The following is a 23,893-nucleotide window of genomic DNA, read 5'->3' as shown; positions in this document are numbered from 1 at the left end:
CTGGTGAAACTGAGTGTGTACCTGGAAGTAATGAGTCTATTTTTCCTCTCTTAGTCCTTACTATATCTCTGTCATTCTACTGCTTGGCCTGACAACTACCATTATGGAATACTTTTCATTTAAATTTGGGTCCTGAATAATTCATGAACATTAGATTTGTTTCCTGCATTTTTGCTTTCCAACTGCTGGCCTAGACCCTTTTCAGAAATGATTTTGTTTTGAAATGGATCATATCTCCTCTGTCCAAAGTCATGGAAGACTGGCCATATGCAAATCAGGGATAAGCAGCTCTGTAGTATCACAACTTTCACAATTTTCTACCACAGACAACTGATTTTCAGGGATCACCTGCTCCATGGCCAAGAATGACTCATTCTAATGATCAGGAAATGGAGTGTCAGGAAGCCTGCCTACATCAGTGAATAAGATCCTCATGACAAAACTCAAATATCAAAAGGAAGCACACAAGAGGCAGGAGCATGGACAGGTAGACAGGGAAGAATACAGAGAAAATTTCCAGCTATATGAATATGAGAAAAGCCAAAGTCCATCTGGAGATTAATCTGGCAGGGGACATGCAGGGCAAAACAAAGGCTTCATATCAACAGGATAAGGAGTTCTGGTGAAAAAGGATTCAGAAAAGACTGAAATGCTCAGTGCCTTCTTTGACTCAGTCTTTACTGATAACTGGCCTTCAGGAATCCTATTCTTCTCCTGTGGGAGAAAGTCTGGAGAAGGCAGAATTACACAAGAATCAAATTTGAGAACTCTTAAATCAACTGGACGATCTATAAGAGACCTGATGGGATTCGCACATGAGTTCAAGGGAGCTATAGGATGTTACAGCAAAATTTTTGCCAGTAGTTTCAATTACAATGCTTAGTGGCAAAAAGAAAAAGGTGGGTTTTTTCAGTACACATTATTCTTCAGGTGCTTGGCAACCAATTAGCGGGTTTGCTTCTGAAAGACCATAAAGTATTATGTAGCAAATATCTCACCCATGTTCTATTATGAAGACTGGAGCTTATCAACACATACTTCTGAGGATAGACAGATGTGTTTCATAAGTAACATTTTTTACTGTCTTTCTTAAAAGAAATTTATTTGCTATTTCTAATTGTCAGAGTACAAAAATAGTATTGCAGGATTCATTTTATTAATTACAATGATTATACAGAAGAAATTTATTTGAGAGAAAAAAATATTGTCTTTGTGGTTTTGGGAAACTAGTATGTAGTATGTATTATAGTATAATAGTATGTACCAAGTTTTCAGACACAAAATTTCAGGATGAAACTGGGACCAGAAACTGCCTGCGTTCTGATCACTGGTTACATCAGGTGCTCCCCAGGGTCCTATCCGGGCACCAGATGGGGCACCAGGGCAGACACAGCCTTTGGGCATTGCACACATCCCTGGGTATAGCAACAGGCTGAGGCTGGGCTGGGGCATCAGTCCACTGGTCAAGGACCAGGATCAAACCCAGAGAGGGGAGCCAGGGCCAGACACAGTCCTGAGGTGGCCAGGGAGGGCAGTGGTGATAGGAAGTAGAGCTTCAGCATATTTAATGGTGACTTGGGAAGAAAAACACTGTAATTCTGAATGTCCTCCTTCTTCTTCCTTCTTACCCCAGCTTGATATGCTGAGCATGATACCATATAGTCTGGGATATCACTTGAGTCACCTGGGGATCAGCTATCCTGGCTGTGTCCCCTTCCAACTCTTTATGCATTCCCAGCTTCCTCACTGGTGGGGTGACGAGCAGAAAGGTCTTGACTCTGTGCAAATGCTGCTCAGCGATAACAGAAACATCCCTGACTTAAAACATTGTGTTCACCACAAACCCAAAGCATAGCGCCATACCAGCTACTGTCAACAAAATTAAATCTATCCCAGCCAAAGTCAGCACAATGGGACAAAAGCCTTTTGCAAGAGTGTTTAAAAATGTGGCTCAATACAAATTTAAATTTTTAGTTCTTTACATGGATATAATTGTATTAGATTTAAAAACTGAGTAGTTTATTATGTAAGTGCTCTACTCCTTTAAGAAGCTCTTTTTCAAGTTCACTAGCTCTTTTACAACACTTTAAATCTATGCTAATATAGAATTCTAGAGACAGGTTGATTTTAGAGGGGAAAAAATTACAACTATTCAATAAATTTAGGCTTTGAGTGTCATATGCATATATTCTACAGAATTCAAAGCTCATTGGATTTGGATGTGTTTGAAAAGGGACTGGAAAGATTAAACTAAGAGGCTCTTAATATTCTATGTGGCCTTCTGATCATACAAGGCAGATGTTGCAAACAGCTTAGAGTTAGTTAAGAAGACACATCTGTGTGTGGGAAAGAAACTCTCAAAAGTACCTCACCTATGATTTAACAATTATATCAGCCTCTGCACTACTAGTGGTGGATTAATACTTTTGTTTTAAATTGTAAAAAAGACTTTAAAAATGCAAATATCTACAAGCTTTGTTTTTATAGTGTACAGCACAATCTCAAAGTTAATTGCTCGCACAAACAATCATGTTTCCAGTGTCTCAAACTATTCTCACAGTGATTATTCTTACTGTTTTTATTCCCCATGTATTGATGTAGCAGACGGGTCCATTACTGTTAATCAATTAGTCAAGACTGAAAAATCAAACTCAATTAGCAATAAATTTCAATAGAGAGACACTTATCTTCAGATTTCCACTGCCATGTTGTAATCACAAAAAACATACATGGAATGTAACTTCAATTTTCTTCACCTGATAATGTAAGGGCTACCTTCCTAGTTATGTAGGTCTCTTCATGCAATTCATGGGGAATCATGCAATTTCTCTTAAACCTTTAAGAACAGATCACCTAATGAAAAAGTCCATCCAAACTGTTTCCTAAAGTTCATCTGATAACATTTTGAAGGTATTATTTCAAATAAAAAAAGTTATGGAATGAGTTCTAGTTAGCTTTCTTGTAAATAAGAGGTAATTTCATGATCAGACTTGATTAAGTAATAGAATATCATATGATGCAGATGCTGAGGAGACTAGGTGAAGTCACTTAATAAATGTTATGGTCTCTTTTTAGCATATATCCTAAATATTAATTAAAATAAACAGCAAAAAATATAATTATGAACATGACTTTTTAGGAGAGAAAAAAAAGAAAAATCTTAAACTGTAGACTTTGGAGACATAGAAATGTTGTGTTCAACAATTTTTTTTACCTCATTTTCCATTTCAAAGAATAGTCATGGTCACCCTTTCCCAGCCATGTGCCAAAAAATGTTTCTTGTGCTTCCTTGTGCCCTTAAGCCAAAACTGCATGTTATGGTAGGTTTCAGCTGAAGGTATTACTCTAAGGATCAGCTTGTATACCTTTATTAATTCTTTTATCACATTTCTAACACAGACCTGCAGTTTGCTTCTGCAAAATCTGACTTGTGTGTTTGTTGATCTAAAGATAAAATTGTTACCCAAGAATAAGTGTCCATTTTCAAACCAAGGAACTCTGAAGAACCTCCTGCAAGTATTAATAGTATTGTAGGCCAGATATTTAGAATTGCTCAGGGATTTTCTATCACTGCTTTAGATGTAGGTGCTTCTGTGTAAGAAAGGTATCAGATAGGCAAAAATAACATAATGATCATGTATTAAGAAACTTTTTATAGACCTGTTTTATAGGCTAAGAGACTCGGGTGAGCATATTATCTAGAAAATCCATTTGTTGGGATTTTTACAAATCCAAATACAAATTAACATCACTAAGATCCATTTTAAGTTCCATTTTTAAGAACTAATGCTTTAAGTTCCACTGTATTTGTCTCTTGCAGAAAAATAAACTGAACAAAGGGATTAAATTTTATTTTAGTTGATTTTCAGATGAAGATTTCCACATGAGAGTTGTGTATTCTCCAGCCTTTTCAGAATTTACAACATATGCATTTATTTGCTACTGATTTGTATGAAGAAGATAATCTGTTCTAAAGGGCTGTATTTTGGGGGCAGGTCTGTCAATACTAAAGATGCTCACACGTTTTACACTCCAGAAACTGATATTATTACTGTTATGATTCATACATACACAAACCATTACTTAGGAAGATTAGTCTGGGGACTTGAATTTTTTGGATCCTGGTCTTTAAGTGAGATTAGATAGTTAGTATAGCAAGGGTTTAGTACTTATGAAAAAGATTCACATTTGGAATTCTATTGGGTTTTTTTTCCTAATGCTTACTTCAAGTTTGTCCTTGATGAAAAAAAACAATTAATTCAAATTCCTTTCCAAATCATTTTCTTTTTCTGGAAGAGAGGTTGATCATCCTTTCAGATTCCTCATGATCTTTGTTAAAAATAATGCCATCCTTACCAAGAAAAGTCAGTTTTGTGGAGTATGAAAGATAATTCAATTTTGCTTCTCAGAATTACCAAAAATCCTGTTGTATGTGTGTTTGTTACATCATATTCTCACAGGAAAGTCAAGTCAGCAAAAGAGAAAGTTTCATCTCCATTTTTTTCTAACACTAAGTATTAACAGATAGAGAATTTGTTTACCTAGGCTGATCTTTCTGGTAGGAGGCATTGCATTCAGCTTAAGACCAATATAAAAATTTTGCACATTTTTTCTGAACTAAATCTGCATTTCTCTCACCTTAATTTTCCCTAAATCAGAACAGAAAACTGAAACTTTAACCCTAGCTTTTAGCCCTTAAAGTTTAGACAGTAAGTTGTTCTAATCTACAGTTTTGTTAGGATATCTGTTTCAAGACAATTAATTGAACTAAGTGTGTCTCACTCTTGGCATCAAAAACAGATTCCCATTTTGTCATACTTTATTTCTTAGGCATTATATTTCTCAGATTATGGTAGTATGGAGAAGGTATTTGACAAAGAAATCAAAGCTGCATTCCATTAAGCTGGTAGCATTAAGAGCAGATGTTATAGATTTTAAACAGAACACCTGTAAGTTCTCAGGAAATTGTATGATGATAATGTAAGGTGAAATAGCAAAACACAAACTCATAAATATTATTGGATATATTATTATTTGACTGTTTTTCTTTTTAAATAAGCATTTAAAATATGCAACTTCTTTACTAGTGATTAAACGTAGGTAGACTCTTCAAAATTTGTTTCCTTCAGAACATCATTTTATCATAGAAGTATTGTTGTAAAAAAAAACCTTCTGGCAGTTGAAAAATAATCCAGACAAACAAGTTAGAAAAAGTGATGTTCGAAGTGTTAACCACTCGGATTTTCATTTAGGCAGTATAGTGGTGTTGTATTAAAGATGTCTATGGGAAAATCAATTTTTTATGTTCTCAGATCCATAGATTTAGTATTCGATTAGTGTGAAAAGTGACGCACTGAAAACAGAGCATGCAGGAAAATCAAGAATCCAAATATAAATAGGACTTCAAATTCCTGACTCTTTAGATAATGTGCAGGCTGTGCACAAAATTTGTTACGCACCATGTTATGTATCATCTCTATTCAATTTTACTTAAATCAGAAAAGCTACCATTGCTAAAACTTTAGTGTGGATATTGAAATACCAATAAATACCATTATTATACCAGCCATCCTAGAATGTTTTTACTGAATGCCTAGAAATACTATGTAACATTATTCTTCAGAATTCCAGCACAACCAAATCAGCATTTCTGGTGGCTTTGATTCCAGAAAGGGTATCTTATTTGAAGCTTTAAAATACAACATTTGAGCAAAATTAATTGCATACTATCTTTTTCTAAGGGAAATGAGATCTTTAAGCAAAAATAGAGATACCCAAAACACTACTCATTCATATTTCTCCAAGTGGAGAAGTAGTGTACAGATTCTTAATAAGAATTTCATTTGACTATGAATCCGTACAAATGCTATAGCTGATACTGTTTGCTACAAATTGTATCATGTAGGATATGTATGAAAAATGATAAATGTGCCGTATTCTGTATACTAATGTTTTTCCAAAATTCCATAGAGATAATCCTTTTAGTGAAATATGTAAGCTTTTCACAGGACACAAGCCCAGAAAATGGTGGCAAATGAAGTTACATCCAGCTGGTGGCTGGTCACTAATGGGGTTCCTCAGGGCTCAGAGCTGGGATCAGTCCTGTTTAGTATCTTTGTCAATGATCTGGATGAGGGAATCCAGGGCACCCTCAGGCAGTTTGCAGACTACACCAAATCAGTCTGGAGTGTTGATCTTCTGGAGGGTAGGAAGGCCCTGCAGAAGGATCTGAACTGGCTGGATCGATGGATCAAGGCCAGCTCGATGAAGTTCAATAAGGCAAAGTGCCAGGTCCTGCACATGGATCTCAAAAACCCCATGCAGCACTACAGGCTGGGGACAGCATGGCTGGAAAGTTGCCCAGCAGAAAAGCTGGGGCTTTTGGTAGACAACAGGCCAAACAAGAGCCATTAGTGTGCGCAGGTGGCCAAGAGGGCCAACGGCATCCTGGCCTGTATCAAAAATAATTTGGCCAGCAGGACCAGAGCAATGATCATCCCTCTGAACTCAGCACTAGTAAGGCTGCACCTTGAATCCTGTGTTCAGTTTCAGGTCTCCCACTACAAGAAAGACATTGAGGTTCTGAAGGGTGTTCAGAGAAGGGCAACAGAGCTGGGGTTGTCCAGTGTGGAGAAAATTAGGCTCGGTGGGGACCGTATTGCTCTCTACTGCTACCTGAAAAGAGGTTGTAACAAGGTGAGTGTTGCCTTCTTCTCCCAAGTGACAAGTGACAGACCTAGAGGAAGTGGCCTCAAGTTGTGACAGGAGAGATTCAGATTGGATATAAGGAGAAAAAAATTTACCAAAAAGATTATAAAGCATTGGAATAGACTGCCCAGGGAAGTGGTTAAGTCACCATCTCTGGAGGTATTTAAAAGTTGTGTAGATGTTGTGCTTAGGGATATGGTTTATTAGTTGACTTGGCAGCATTAGGTTTGTGGTTGACTCAATGGTTTCTTCTCAAACTCAAAAGTGTTTTTCTCATTTAAACATTTCTGTGATTCTGTGCTCCAGCTGTTTATCCTGTTACCACGATAGAATTACAAGACTCTCACTGCAGATGAATAATCCGCACTACCTGTATTATATGTTAGCACATTTATTCCTTTCCTACTATCCATTTTTCCTTCACCAGGATGTCCCTCAGGTTACCTCACAGTAGAAAAAGTCAGCACAAGGCCTGGGTCCCTTGGCATCTTCCATAATTAGTGGAGACATGTAGCATTGTTGTAAATTAGTTGTGGAATAATACAAATCATTTCACAGCAGTACCTTGAAAGCTGATATCATTACTTTCTGTAATGGTTATCTATTTTCTATCTCATTTATCAATTATTCAGCATCAATACTGTTCAATTACTGAGCTGAACACTATATTACTAAATAAAAATTCCTACATGGGATTAAAAGGCTTAACATTCCTTTGGAGACATACTACTGCTTTTAATAATTGTGTTTGTATTATTACCAGCTTTATTAGTCATTCCCAGCTAAAGTATGCTCTTTGAGTCCTTGTAAAAATACAGCTGGTATTGCTTCTTCTCTGCTTCAAAATCTGATAGTGCTTAGGAATTATGAGTCAGAGGGTCAGGGGAGTCAAGGCATGACTTTTATTACCCCACAAGGTATGAAAGTTCAGTAAGGGGTGCCGTGTTCTGCTGTATTCAGGTCACCTTCTCAGTATGCCCATCAATTTAGCCTTATGGCATGCTTTGGAAAATTCATCTGCCTTGGAGGTCAGCGTGTGCACTAGATTTCTTCTGTCATTGACTCAGTAGAGTTTTTCAGATGGCTAAGAAAACATTTCATAGCTCTGAAGAGAGGCTGCATAGAAGACTGATCCTGCTGGTTCTTCTTATCATGACTAATGTGGTTGTGATATTTGAAGTGGGCAAAATGAAATAGTCATATGAGGTTTTGGACATCCTACTCATTCTGTACCTGGACCATTTTAATACATATCAGCAGATAAAGTATTTTAATGGATACTTTGCTGTTTACGTAAAAGAATACATAAGTCCTAGCAGGTTTTCACACTCATGTCTGAATGGGTTGTAATAGAAATGAGATTAAGTTCCAAAAACTTCCAGTAGGAGTGAGCACCTCAGGAATCCCCTAAGGAGAAAATCCCAGATGGAAACCACTTATTTAGTATCAGAAGTTTTGTTTTAAATAGTTATTGAAAATGCCAGTCAGGAATCCTCTGTTCAGCACTGTTATTTACATTACAGATCTCTTTCTACATTCCTAAGCAAATTTTCTCAATATTACAAAGGTGTACATAAGCCTTCAGCTCCTCAATCTCTGGACATGACATCTCTTTTCTGTTTCCAGACAGCCTATGAGGCTACTAATAGAATGTGAAGTTTCATAAGTTAGTCACCACATCATCACCTTTGCTGCAATCATGAGTGATTAGTGAACCATGGATTAAATACCTCTGTGAAAACACAGATAAAACACAACTGTATATATATGCACTCAAACAATTTAATTATATGGTGGCTATGGCTGTGCTGTATGTATTGTTCCTTTCTTGATTATTGTCTTATCTTCATTATACTGTGGAATTTTACAGTATATTGTTGTAAGGGTGCTAAGAGCAATTTTTTTATTTTGTATCCCACCCCAGTTGTAAAGATGAGGACCTGAGAAAATGCGTAAAATCCAAAAAAAAAGACATATGAACTGGAATACATTGGGAGCAAATGCTACTAATGAAATATAAATCAACAGCATTCGTTCAAGATGCATTGAGTGCTGTCCTGTGAAAAACATCATTTTTCTACTTTCCCTGCTGACAGTCTTAGCAACTAGAATCATAGAATAACAAAATCATTTAGGTTGGAAAGGACCTCTAAGATCATCAAGTCAAATCACTGACCAGTCTCCACCTTGTCAACTAGACCGTAGTACTAAGTGCCATTTCCAGTCATTTGTTGAACACATTCAGAGACGGTGACTCTGTCACTTCCCTGGGCACTCCATTGCAATGCTTAAGCACCTTTTCAATGAAGAAATTCTTCCTGATGTCCAACCTGAATCTCCTCTGACAAAGCTCAAGGCCATTTCCTCTTGTCCTGTCTCTGGCTGACAGGGAGAAGAGCACAATTCCCATCTTGCTACAACCTCCTTTGAGGTAGTTGTAGAGAGTGATAAGGTCCCCCCTGAGTCTCTTTTTTTTCCAGGCTAGAGAGCCCCAGTTCCCTCAGCTGTTCTTCCTATGACTTACTCTCTAGACCCTTCACCAGCTCCAGTGCCCTACTCGGGACATGCTCCAACACCTCAATGTCTTTCTTATAGTGAGGGACCCAAAACTGGACACAAGATTTGAGGTGTGGCATCACCAGTACTGAGTACAGGGGAACAGTCACTGCCCTAGTCCTGCTGTGCGCACTATTTTTGATACAGTCCAGAATGCCTTTGGCCTTTTCAGCCACCTGGACACACTGGTGGCTCATGTTCACAGCTTATTTTTTTTTTTTTAATTCTGAATTATTAATGTCTGGGGATCGGGAGGAGACAAAGAAAAGTCACTGTAAATACAGAGAAATATGCTAGGATAACGGTATATAATCATAGCAGAGGTGTTCAATCTAAACAAATTCTTAACAAGGGATTTTGATTTATAAATGGTTAGCATTTTGAACACAAATCTTTAAGTAAAACATGAAGACTACTATCTGTGGCCTGAAGATTATCCAAGATTTATTATTTTTTTGCAGTAGGATATAACATGTTAATAGAGTATCATTATATTTCAGTTGTCAGATTTGCCCAATTAAACGTCTACCTTTGCATTCTGTAAACCATTTTCAGAAACAGTGTAGTATATTTCTAAGCTGGAAACCAAGTATGGTAGTTCATTAACCCAGATTTAAACTCATTCCTGGGTACCTTCAGGGATTAATTATGGACTTCATACCTTACCGAAACATCCAGAGATTGATTTAAATCCCCAAATTCAAGCTAAGCTTATTTTCATCATGTTAACCTTTATGCAAGACAGATTTTTTTCTTTACTTTCATTAATATTCATGATATTGTTACATGGATCAGAGTGTGTATGGCCAAACTTCGCGAACAAAGATTTGGGAAGGGCTCTCCCCATGTGGGTGTGCCCTTCCAGCCTGTGCAGTGGATTTTTCAGGTGAGGCACAGCGTGTGCAGAACTGGCCCCACCATTTCAGTCCTGAGGTCCATCTGCCACGGCCGAGCGAGCTTGGACAGTGACAGTGAAGTCCTCAGGACTGTCACAGCACCCGGTACTAACCGGGGCTGACCCTGCTGAGCATCCGAGATCTGACGGGATGGGATGGCAGGGAGGCATTGAACTGCCAGGGGATGGTCCCTACTGAGACTCGAACTCAGGACCTTGGGATCCAGAGTCCGAAGTGCTCACCATTACACCACGGGACCGCCCGGATAAGAGTCACCACTTGGATAAAAGTACTGATATAATGGATAGAATAAGCTGGTCAGAAAAATCTAGGAAAAATTGGACTGAAACTCATTTGGAGTTAAGATCCATTAACAAATTAATTGTGTTATATAGGTGGCTACCTTTTTTAAACACTTTTTAGCTTTTCCCCAAATATATTTCATGGAAAAATTAAGGTGCAGGTTTGCCAAAGCGTTGGAATGTCCCTTTTTGCTTCTCTGGACACACAGTTCATAAGAGAGTTTTACTCCAAATTACATTATACACTTTGAGCTGATAATTTTGGTGAAATTTCTTTTCCCTCAGGTCATGCCTGATACAACTCTATTCTACTCTTATCCAAATGACAGCATTAAAAAATTTAAAAAAAGTCTTCCTGATGACTAATACCAAACCTGTCAACTAGGCAGAAGCTCTAAATGCCACCACCTCCAGCTTGGACAGTGCACAGAAATAAAGTAATAATTCTTTTAAACCATTTCATTTTCTTGGTGCTTTGTCTCAGTTTCTGATTCAATCAGTAGGATTCTCACACCCTCATCTTCTCCAGGGTGAAATTTGCCTACTTAACATTCACTTAAGCCATGGAAGCAGAGTTGAAGTTAGACACAGGCTTTGCACTGCCTCTCAGTAAACAGCTCCTTGCTTTGTCACTGTTCCAGGCATGATAGAGCGAGAATGCAACATATAAACATCTATCTGGTTTCACATTAAGTTAAATGTGGCCACTCATATTTTAAAAACTGGTGCAGTTTTTTGAGTAGCCTTACTATTTTCCTGCTTTGAAGAACAATGTGATAGACAAACTGTATTTGTTTTGCAGATACCTATTCACTTTTAGTTATTAAAATTCTTTGAGTGGACAAGCATGTTTTTAACATTGGAATCTACCTTCAGTATGTATGCTTAAGCTGCAGTGAAAAAGACAAAGCAATCATGAATTTGTTTTATTTGCTTTACAAGTGCTGAGACTCATGATCCAGATTTATATTGCAATAATTATGCCAGCTCAAGACTCAAGGCTAAATTCTAAAGTCAGTTTTCAGCTTCAGCAAATGTTCTCTGGGTCCTGCTGTGTTTCGCTTAATAGCAAGGACGAGTGAATTCCACCTGTAGGAGAGCATGTTTTGCACATGAGCTACTGCAAGGCAAGAGCCAATATTGAGATGGAGCTGGATTCAATATCAGAGCACTTTTTATTTATGGACAGTTGCTTGTTTATTTTCAAGCAAGTTTTTAAGGTTGGGTTGATGATTTAGGAGCAGGTGTGGAGTTATAACACTTAGTTTTAAAACCACTGGATGTTTGTCCTGTACTTTCATGGTAAAATGCTGTAGTTTAATATGAAAAAGGTGGCATTTGTGGTTATGAACTAATCTTACTAGGTGCAGAATTTTTAAAAATTGTTAATTGAAATGAAATATCTTCTTTTTTTGTCCACATACAAAAGTAGCTAAACTTTCAGTTTTGATCAATTTTCTATGGATAAATACTTGAGTAGCAACAAAATCAATCACCCATCATTGTATGTTTATAATATATATAGCTGATTATATATATATATGTGTGTGAGATAGATATATAGATATGATGATTCTTGTTTAATCAGCATGTTTTTGCCTGTATTTTGGGGTAGCTTTTTTCATTATGAACTGGGCAATTCCTAATTCCTGGATAATCAAAACTGGCAACAATTTTCTGTAAGTTAGCCTTGATAATATGCATTTTTAGTAACTTTGGCAATATACATGTTTTTATGAAATCCTTGACACTGATCACATCTGTATTATTATACTATGAAGCCAAGTATGTATGCAATTAGCTTTCATCGACAAGAACACTGCAAGCTTAGCCAGAAACCCAAAAAATCAGAGCATCCCAAGGCCATTCACCACAGATTGACCTAATTTACAAAAATAAAATTGAATACAGAAACATTGTTTTTATGTCAAATCTCATCTTTCTGCTCTGGAGACATTTGATTATGCAATTATACACTATCCAAGAGCCCGTGCATGCAAAATAACCCCTTTTTGGAAAAAAAATATTTAAGAAAATGGGTGTTTCAGAAGCTCCTTTTCTTTTCAAGAAAAACTCTGTGATCCTTTTCTCAGAATAATCCTTATTATCCATACTTTCTTCTGCTTCCTCTGAGCAGTTCTGTGTGTCTGGACTGGTTTTAGGCTTCCACCACGTTGTGAGATAGAAGAGCTATAGGCTGCTGCCACCTACAGCTGGAGCACCAGTGGTGAAATGCACCTTGGATTAAAGTCCCTCTGGACAAAATGCAGTAGATCATAGAAGTGAGCTAAAGGAGGACTTTGCAGAGCTGGTAGTAATTGGGTTTTGCCAGCTTTTTATGAGATTTAAATAAAACTAGAGATACAGAGAAAGTAAATCCCCAAGTAGTATATTCAGGCAATTTGCTTCTCCTAAAATGATCTTCCTACTGGCAGTAGCTTGGCAGAAATAAATTTCATAGAGTGGAGAAAAAAACTCAGCTTCTGACAATCCTTGTGTCAGCTAACATTTGAAATGCTCTGAGTTTTACCAGAAAAAAACAAAACAAGCAAACAAACAACAAAATAAATAAAAAAGAAAGAGAGAAAAAGGAAGATTGTATTCTGTTGGTGTGTATTTAGTCACTGTGGGTTTGTTTATTGCTACTATTTTAAGATGCTTAGAATGTTACCCCTATACCTTCAATCCCTCCTCCCCACTGCATTTTTATGTCTCCAGTTGTTAAAAAGAAAAACAAAAAATCCCAAACTCTAAATTAAGACCTCAGGAGAACAGGAATAATAATACCCAGCAGTGGTGTGCCATTTTCTGTGACTGCTCCCACGTTTTCTGTTCTGTGCTTTATTGCAGTATCTTTTTCAATAAGGAAAATACAGGGTTGCTTGCTTCTAAACGTTTTTCTGTGCTGCTTAACCTAGTAAATATTGGCGTGACTAACTCTGTGTTTGGGAAGGATGGAAAATTGTTGTTGTTTGTTTCCATTCAAGTGTATCTTCTTTTTTCAGTACTACTGTGGTATCAGATTTTTTTTTCCTATGCTCTCTTGATTTCATTTCACTGTCTATGCTACAATGAAGAGTGGTCTGTGTGGGTTGATCAATCTCCTTCACTCCTGAAAGGATTTCTTATGTAAGTAGTTCCAGTGAGATTTTAGCAAATTATGTATTTTAGGAGAAAAACCATGTTCATGACAGGATCCTTGCACAGCTAAATGTGTAAACATATAGGCAAGAGCCAGCCTGGCACTGCTACCTTATTTTCATTCACAGTATAGAAAACAGATTTTTTCTTGCATTTATAAAATAGAAATTAAGCTTGAGAGGGTTTTTTTGTTTTTGTTTGAGGTTTTCTTTCATTATTGAAAGCAGAAGGAGAATAAGGAAAAAAAAGGAACACGTTATGGTATTAAAGAAATAAAATCAACATATTTCATCATCATCATATTTCAGAACTGCCTTTTGTTTGAGCTAGTTTTGAGCCTGTAACCAACATTTCTTTAAAAAAGTTACCTTTTCTTCAAACAGGAATTATCTGAGTCACAGAGGCTGAGTTACATATTTTTTTCAGACACTATCTCCAATTATCTTTCTTGACAGCAGATGTTACGGGCATATTCCTCTCTGCCTAAATCCTGTAATCATTAATAATTAGTAATTATACAATTCAGTGTTTACATGTGAAGGAGTTTCATCCTCTGATGCAGGATTCAGATTTGTCAGTGGAAAATTAAAAAAAAAAAAAAGAAAATGTAGCTTGGTTCTGGTTTTGCATCTGAGATGACGCCATTTTAGAGTGCTGATATTTCCTTGCCTTATGTGGAATTACTTTTATTTTTGACAGTGAATTGAAAATCTAATCAAGTCCCACAGCTGGATACATTGAACAAGTTTTGTTCACCCAGAATAACTTTGGATTGTATTGATCTGCATTATAGAACTGAACTGGAAACAACAGGAGGGAAATCTGAGAAACTGTCTCATTTTGGAACCTAATAAAACTTCTTAACAGGCTTGTTTCATTGTCATACTCGGCTTGATCGTCCTTAGAAATCAATGAAGAACCTGCAGGCAGAAGCATGCATAAAAATGTCTTGGACTTTTTAAGTGGTTTCTATGGATAGAAGGTGAAAACTCAGGGTAGAGGGGAATACCACAAAAAACACTGCAGTCCTGTTGATGACAAATTTGTCCAACTTTGATTTAATTATTCTTTTCAGAGAGGTGTAGCCAGCTAGAAGGGGAGAGACAGGGCTGTATAACAAGAAACAGAAAACAGCAATAAAGCACTATTTGAGTAATTTCAGACTACTAGATGAATGGCTTTGTAGGACAAAAATTGCTGTGGTGCCAGTGGCTTGCTGCTAGCAGCATGTATGTCATACCAGTGGATGTCAGCATAAAGTAAATGTGAGGAAAAGAAATCCACTTGCCTCCCCACTTCTGGAACAAAGAAAAGGGCAAAACCTGTTCTACCTCTAGCAATAGCACTCATAGAGAAATGTATGTGTTGCTGAGAAGTTGAGAATTCATCCTTTGGAAAAAAAAATTCTTTCATTATAAGATGACATTGTAACTTGTTACCACGCAGGGATCCACGCAGGCCTGATGAATAAAAGCAGGGATAGACTGCAAGTTGTAAACTAATATAAAGTCAATTCTGTCACATTTGTCTTTCAATATTTTAGGCATTAATATGCATTTAATGTTGCTGAAATACAATGCTTTGATGTGTTCCTTAGAGCCTACTGTTAGCTGAATACATAACTCATGACTAAGCAGTCCAACATTTTTGTACTTCTGCTTAAAAATGGCAGTGCATTGAATAAGTGCAGTGCAAACATAGAGAGCAGTTACAAATAAACACTCTCAGATCTCACTGTTTCAGAATGAGGATGTAGAGGAGTATAAACCTGGCTTGTTTCCCCAATCTGACTTAATAATTTAACAATGATGATTAAATCAATATCATGTGGTTCATGTCCCAGAACCACATCAATATGTACAAGAATCCAGGATCTCAAGGATACGTTACAGAGAAGAGACTTGATTCAATTATTTATAATGATAGTGTGTCAATAATCCTGACTATTGCATGAATTATTAAAATTTTCCCTCTTCACTATCTTCCAGCTTTTTCAAAGGAGTTAATTATGACAAAGCTTTCAGCTATTGCCACAATCTTTAGCACAGAAAGGTGGTATAATGAAATAACATAACATTCCCGAACTGTTACAACACTATTCCGAGAACAATTTTCCAATTAATGCATTGAACTGTAGGAAGTTAGTTCCCTTCCCACTCTGCTTGCATGGGTAAATAAACATATATTAAGTAATTAGCTGGGGGTTTTTGTCTTGGTTTTATTCTACAGAAGAGATGGTGAGGGTGTTTTCTCTGTGAACATTTTACCTTTTCCTGCAAGCAGTCACCATAGCTACTGGTAAACAGCATTATGTTTGCCTGGCTCTTTTTGAAAAAAAAAAAAAAGGAATGTGCTTGACTGTTTTCAGAGACCATAGATCTTAAGTAATAACCAATAATAACCAATTAGTTCTGTCTGAAAAGTGGGACTCTAAATCTGGGTTCTCCTTTATTCTATGTAGAATATTACTGTGAACTTTTGCATCTGGTTTTAGATACCTGAATGCTTCAAAAATGTTCTCCCATTAAATGCTTTCATCTGTGTTTGATACAGCTGGAAACAAATTTGTCACAGTGTAATATGAATAACTATTTGGATGTCCACATTTGCAGCTTTTTTTCTATCTCCACCTATTTTCTCTATTTAGACAAACTTTAGGTTGTCTCAGAGAGTAATTCTGATTTCTTGCTTTCAAGCACTTCCTAATTCCAAGTGGTGTGTAAAATTAGCTGGTACTTTCATTTTGACGTATAAATTTCCTAGATACATAAGCACAACAGTTTATGCATGTTCAGAATTATGCAGTATAAGAAGCCAAATTCAGTCTATACAGGAAGTTCTTTTCCTATCATAAAATTTTTACAGATATTTTTCACAGGGGAAAGCTGCTTAATTGATGTGGTTTAAGTCAGGATCAAAGTATTTATTGATTTATTAATGATGTGTAGTTATTGATTTATTAATGATGTGACAATAAGTGAACTAAGCATTCAGGATCAATATCAGCAATGCCACAGATAAACCACAAAATCAGACACTGCAGAATGTTAATAAAAATCTACAAGTTTTCGTGCAACTTTTTGTAACTTATCTATACATACACACACAGACACACACACACACATGCTCACACAGGGTGTACCCTCCTAGGCAGTATGAATTTTGCAAACACTGAAAAGTGTGGATCCTCCACAAGCAGACTGTCCTGTGGAGATGATGCTGAGTGTCTGCTCCTGCTGCTGCTGGCAGCCTACCGAGGCCTCATGGCAAACACCCCACATAGTCCCACATGCACACTGAGGATGGGTTCTCCTATGCCATCCACCCTGTGGGTCCTTGGCTGCTCTTGTGCCCCGAAGGGATCTGCTGGACCTCAGCCAGGCAGGGCTAGGGATACCATGGAGTGATGCCTGGTGCTGCCCAGCCATGGTCGCTACTCCTGACCCCATCTCTCCCAGCACCTTTTACAAATTTCTGTGTTTTTACACTGCCTTTCAAGCTGACTACTTTGTTTCAAAAGTCTCTTTTTAATACTCTAGTTACTGCTTTGTGTGGCTGATAGTGTACTGGAATTCCTCCTTATGAGTTCTGAACAACCACCGAGGTGGTTTGGGGTATCTCATCACACACACTGTTACACGCTCACATCCCTATGTTATCAACCTAAGTTATTTCTTTTCCTCCAAACTAGACAAGCCCAAAGTCCTCATCCTCTTCTCGCAGCACAGTCCTTCCATCCCTCTCACCAGCTTTGTTGCCCTCCTCTGGACATGTTCAGGGATCTTCACATCCTTCCTAAAAGCAGAGGCCCAAACTGTACACAGTTCTTTAACTGAGGATGCTCCAGTGCTGAGTACAGCAGGACAGCCACCCCTCCTGACCAGGCGGTTATACTGGTTTGATGCACCCCAGGATGGGGTTTGCCCTCCTGACTGACCAGGCAGACACTTCTGGCTCATGCTGAGCCTGCTGCCAACCTGCACCCACAGATCTCTTTCTCTCAATCAATACTTGAGTCCAGCATTACTGTGTCCCAGGTGCAGAATCTGGCATTTCATCTAGTTAAAATTCCACTCATTAATCACAGCCAAATACTCAGATCTATCTAGATCCCTCTGTATCTCAAGAGAGCTAACACCAGCTTTTAGTTTGGTATCATCAGAAAGCTAGTTAATGTGCATTCAACTACTGCATCCAAATTATTGATAAATATACTGAACAGGATTGGGCCTGTAATTGAATTCTGAGGAACACTGCTAGTGGCTGGTCACCAACCAGAATGCTGTGAGGGACAGTATCATAAGCCTTACTGAAATCCAGTTAAACTACATCCACCACCTTCCCTTCATACCCTGGGTAGATGACCTTATCACAGAATGATATCAAATTAGTTGAAGAGAATTTCTACCATATTTTTAATTACTTAAATTATATCAGGTTTCTTGCTCTACTTATGCGGCTTGGTTTTTTCCTCTGTGATGCTTAAATACTTCACAAATATCAGGGGACTATTATTTGCCCCACTGCCAGTATCCACTCTCCTAGCCTACATGCAGTCATTTTCCCAACTATATTTCTTGATTATGGTTCTTGTTAATAATTATATTTCCCACTTTCCCAAACCTGTGCTGGAACTATGCAATTCTCATGACTGCATTGTCGAAGGAGACCCAGGGTTTATACAGTGGCAAAAATACTACAAGAGATGGATAGAGGAGGACGTTGAAGTCCAGGAACCCGGCTCCCCGAATATGGAAGCTCTGAGAGAGATTTATAAGGACTCTAATGTTCACACCCTATATTGATGCTTCCCCAGCTTGAATATTATACACCCCAATATGTCTACCCTGGTTATTTTTCCCTTAGTAGCTCCTTATCCAAGTTCCTCTTCCCACAAAACCCTCCGGGTCGCAGCCCCCTGTCCTGGCCCAACCCGGCCATTGGGGCGGTTGCCGGCGGGGCTGCCCACGAGGCGCCGCTGGAGCCTGGGCAGGGGTTGTCCCTGCCTCGAAGTGCCAGAAGCTCTACGGTAGACTTTCCCCGCCCATCTCATTCTCCCATTGGTCCTTTTGCCGCTCCTCCCCTCCCTCCTTCCCTTCGTTTGCATGTACCCAATGAACTGTGTTACTCCGCCCCATCTCCGCCCCTCTTCCCCGCCTACATCCGGGGAATTCCCATGCTCTCCTCAAAAGCCAGCGCGCGGCAATAAACTTGGCTTTTCCTCGTGGACTCCTGGCAAGTGGGGGCTTGTTCCGTTCGGGACGGTCGCCGGGCCAGGGGCGGGAGGAGCCGACCTCGCTTCTAAGGGGCCTGATTCTAGGGAGCCCTGCTTGTCGCTTTCCTAGCCTGGCTCCTGGAAGCGGAAACCTCTCCACCGTATCGGTGGGCTATTTTTAATCCGCTGATACTGCATCACATCTTAACTTTCTCATCTTGAAGTTGGAAAGTTTTAATTGCATTTCATAGCTGTTCTCTGCCGTTGATTTAAATGAACTATTTTGGCTATTATGACACTTTGATCCAAATTCATAGTTGACAGAACAGCATTCACTTCAGTGGAGTGGCACCTGCTCGTGTCAACAATGACTTGACTCAGACTATGAAAACAATCAGTACCAATCCAGAATATGGGAAGGTGTCCCTGCCCACAGCAAGGCAGTTGGAACTAGATGAAATTTAAGGTCCCTCCCAAACCAGGCTATTCTACTATTCTAAATCCTTCTCTGGAAGTACTTTTCTGCCTACTTGACTGTCCAGCATATGTGGCGTGGTCTAGCTGTGTTACTTTTGGACCAGTCAAGTTAGAAGTGGGAATTCCCACCCTTTTTGTTGCAGTGAATCAATGTCTTAGCAGGTCACATGCACAATACAAAACATTGGAAACAAGACATCTTGACAACCTTTGATTCAGTTTTGAACACATATGTCAGTGACTGGAGAATTATTAAAAAACAACAGCAAAATAAGAATTGAATTTTAAAATCCTTAGAGGAACAGCAAAAATTGTTTGCAGTTCATAAAAATGAATATATATGGGGTTGAGTTTTATACACAAGTCTGATCATTAGAGTCTATTGTTCAAAAATAACTTTAAAGGAGATTTTTAAAAAGGAATTCTGTATCATCACATATAGCTTAAAAATGTAATAAGCTACAACAAGAAAGACCAGAGAAACATTCTATGATGTATCAAATAATGAGTATAAATGTAGCATCAGAATACAACCAGAAAATGATTATTTAACATTTATAAGCCGAACTGTAGGCAAATAATACACTTACATGAATATTATTTGGCTGTTTCAGGTACCTGCCATTTTTGTTTTCCAAATTAGATACACACATAGAGTTCAAAAGGAAAGGTGTCACATAAACTTGCCCTTGTCCAGTATAAATTTCCAGTTCTAGATGAACTCATTCAGAGCTCTGACAGCTAATGCTGGCAGTGCCTGTACAAGCTGTCTGCTCCAGTTTTGTGTTGGATGAAGGAATATATGCCTGCATCTCATCATCCAGTTTGGCATTTTAATGTGAACCAGGTGGAATGTGTTAAGGTACTGAGCTGTGAAGAGAAGCAATTGAACCATGGTTACACATACTGTAGGACTGATTGTCCTGCAGTGGTGTAGTCTCCAACAGGGAGTGGTACTGATACTGAAGGGTGGAGAGTCTTAGCCAATTTCCCTGATAACAGTGTATGAAAGCCAGAGACTAGAGAAGGAGGACAGTAATTTGCCTTCCCTTGTTGCTGGGAAGGGGGAGGGGGATGTTTGCTAAATTTGGTGGAGGTTTTTGTTAGAAGTTATTATTATTATTATTGTTGTTGTTGTTATTATTATTGTTGTTATTATTATTGCTTTAACTGTATCATATTCCTTAAAATTCCTCAGTCCTTTTAACTGTTCCAACGTAATTTATGCTTTCTGCCACTCTAGCAACAAAGAAATATTGATTGGTAATATTTGCAGTCAATGGAACTCGTATCCTGAGATACAACAGTGTTACTCTTCACTCAAGGCAGTTGGTATAGTTAAGTGTTTAGCCTTATGATAATACATTTAATTTTTCCTTCAGACTTTCTTCAGTAAATATAATTCAGCATTGCATTTGAAAGCTGAAGTTTTGTGGTCTGCTAAGAAAGAATTCATCAGCCTTGGTTTTACTCCTTTTTGACAATTATTTTTAATTATCTTTCATGTAGATTTTGAAGAAACATATCAAATCAATGTGGTCAGGTATTGTTTTATATAATGTTAAATATGGATAATGGCTGATTTGAAATTAAGTACTGTTCTAATCTACATGTCTGTGGCATTCCACTCCCAAGAGGAAGGGAGCACCCAGGATTCATAGGTGCCCATTGTTGCAAAGGAACTACAAATGTCAGAGGGTCCAAAAAAAAATAAACTTGCAAAGTTTTATTAGTAAATTATACATTTGGCAAGGAAATTTGTATAAATTAGGCCTTCATCTTCTAGTAGTAACAGAAATAAAGAAATAAAAGAAAAGAAGGAAGACAGAGAGAAAGAAAGTAAAGGAAATCACCATTCCTGGTTCCAATATCAGTCTGTCCAACAGGTATCCAGGGTCCTGGGGTGTGCCATTTGGGCTCTGTGGGGGTACCTTTTTATGCATACATTTTCTCCACACTGGAGCTAAGTTTCTTGCATTCCATGCAATTGATTTAGTATGCACAGTCCACTCTTCTAGACCTTTCTGGAAATGGGTTCAAGGGCTTCAGGGGTCTTTGGTGGTCTCATCCTACCTCTGCTTATCTAGTCCACTATTTGACCTCATTCCTGTGCTTCAGTTGTTCTGTGTTGTGCTTATCTCTAGGAGCCAGAACAAGGATGTTTGACCCAGAAAAGTGCTGCCCTAGCTCCATATGCCCCCTTTTTCACATCATTTTCTTTCTTGACTGCTTGCACAGTATGTCCTGAAGAAAGTTTCTCCTTTTGTGCTGAGAAATGAATGTCAGAACCACACTAAGAGTGTTGTGTTTGATAGTTAATGACTCTTACTCTTCTGGCTCATAAATTAAAATTAATGAGTGTTCCATCTCATAAGTGTAGGAAAGCATTTGATTTCAATGTATAACTGAAGAGACTATTTTTTTCTTTGTTATGTTGAAGTCCTTTGTATATTTTAAAACATTCTGACAAATGTCTGTTTTTTTCATTGAAAGTGTTAAATGACCATGCTGAGTTGCTAGTGATAAATGTTGGGCAAATTGGTGGCCTAATGAAGTGCTCACAGTTACATATCTTGACAAGTTGCAAAGTCCTTGGCCTATCTTCATTGCTAAACCTTACTGTTTTGTTAAGTAAAACCTAGATTTACCTTCATGGATTTTTCATTTTGCACTTAAGTTTTTACAGTTAATAATGGCGACATAACTGAAAAATTCCATATAACTTCTCATGAGCTGGAAGAATTTATTGCTGCGTTCCTGACCATCATTTAATGTTTCTATCTTAATTGAATAGGTTTAGTTTATGAAATCAATAAAAGTTTACATAATTAATTGTTTTATTTACTTTCACTAGTAAACCTGACATTCCTTAATTTATTTTCACAAGTAAAACTGACATTTCTTCAGTTATTAGTTCCCTTTCTCTATCAAAATCCAAGCTAAATTATCACAGGGTGTCTGACTTGTTTTCAGATGGTTTTAGTCCAAGTACATATGTAGTGCCTCTCCAAGGCAAACAAATATGTTGGCATATTTCAGAAAATAGTTTTCTGAAGCTGCACTCTCAACTTGAAATTCTGTGTACAAATGGAAATGTATAGCCTGGAAACCACTGAATCATCCACTGATTAGGGTTGAAAGGGACCTTAAAGATCATTTAGTTCCAACTCTGCTGCAAAGGGCAGGAATGCCATTCACTAGATCAGACTACTCAGGGCCCCATCCAACCTGGCCTTGAGTACTTCCAGGGCTGAAGTATCCACAACCTCTCTGGGCAACTTGTTGCAGTGCTTCAGCATCCTCTAAGTAAAGAATTTCTTCCTAATACCTAGTCTAAACCTTCTCTCTTTGAGTTTAAAACCATTGCCCCTTGTTCTGCCACTATCTGCCCATATAAAAAGTCCCTCTCCCTTATTTTTGTAAGACCCCTTAAGGTACTGGAAGGCCACAATGCGGTCTCCAAGCCTTCTCTTCTCCATGCTGAGAAACCTCAACTCTCCCAGCCTGTCTTCATATGATAGGTTCTCCAGCCCTCTGATCATCTTTGTGATCTCCTCTGGACCCATTCTACCAGGTCCATGTCTTCCTTGTGTTGAGGACCCCAAACCTGGATGCAGTATCCCAGGGGCAGGACATAGTAGAGGGGGAGAATCACCTCTCTTGACCTGCTGGCCAGTCCTCTTTTGGGGCAGCCCAGGACACTGTTGACATTCTGGCTTGCCAGCACATACTGTGGCTCATGTCCAGGTTTTCATGCACAAGAACCCCCAAGCCCTTTTCTGCAGGTCTGCTCTCAGTGAGTTCTTCTGCCAGTCTGTGCTCATGTCTGGTATTGCCTTAACCCACCTGCAGGACCTTGCACTTGGACTTCTTGAAATTCACGACGTTCCCATGTATTTGCTTATCAAGTTTGTCCAGGTCCCCCTGGATGGTAACTAGTCCTTCTGGTGTGTCATCTGCAAACTTGCTGAGGGTGCACTTGATCTCACTTTCACTGTCATTGATGAAGATACTGAAGAGCACTGGTCTCAAGACAGAGCCCTGAGGGACACCACTTGTCACTGGTCTCCATGAAGATGTAGAGTGATTGACCACAACTCTCTGGCTGCATCTATCCAGCCAATTCTTTATCTGCTGAATAATCCATCCACCAGCTTCATGTCTCTTCAGTTTGGAGATAAGGACTGTATCAAAAGCCTTACAGAAGTCTAAATAGATGACTTCTGTCAGTCTTTCCTTGTTGATCATTGTTGTCACTCTATCATAGAATCACACGCAGTTGGTCAGGCACTATTTGCCCTTAGTAAAGCTGTGGTGGCTGCCTTGGTGTTGCAGTCTGATCAGAAACTGTAACATTAACTAATTACTCAGATGACAAGATTAGGGCATGCATCTCCCACTGTTAAGTCTCAGACAAACAATTGCTTTATTTTAACAATAATTAACAGGATGAAAATGCAGGGGAGAGGGAGAGGTAGGGAAGGGACAGTCTATTACCAACACCAGTAGGAAGGGTCTCTGAGGGCCTCAGCCAAAGCAGTTGCCAGTAGGTGATGAGGGACAGGGCAGATAGGGGTAGGACAAGCACGGTGAGGATG

At 38.5% G+C, this 23,893-nt stretch overlaps 1 protein-coding gene across 1 annotated transcript in view; it reads left to right on the top strand.

Annotated features, from left to right (window-relative positions):
• Positions 1–23,893, top strand: part of EYS (eyes shut homolog) — a 782,127-nt gene that overhangs the window by 665,308 nt on the left and 92,926 nt on the right. The gene's annotated exons all lie outside the window — the stretch shown is intronic.

Source organism: Pithys albifrons, chromosome 2 (assembly GCF_047495875.1).
Source record: "Pithys albifrons albifrons isolate INPA30051 chromosome 2, PitAlb_v1, whole genome shotgun sequence".
Classification (NCBI taxonomy): domain Eukaryota; kingdom Metazoa; phylum Chordata; class Aves; order Passeriformes; family Thamnophilidae; genus Pithys; species Pithys albifrons.
The sequence above is the reverse complement of the archived record's forward strand: the minus strand, read 5'-3'. Positions and strand labels throughout refer to the sequence as shown.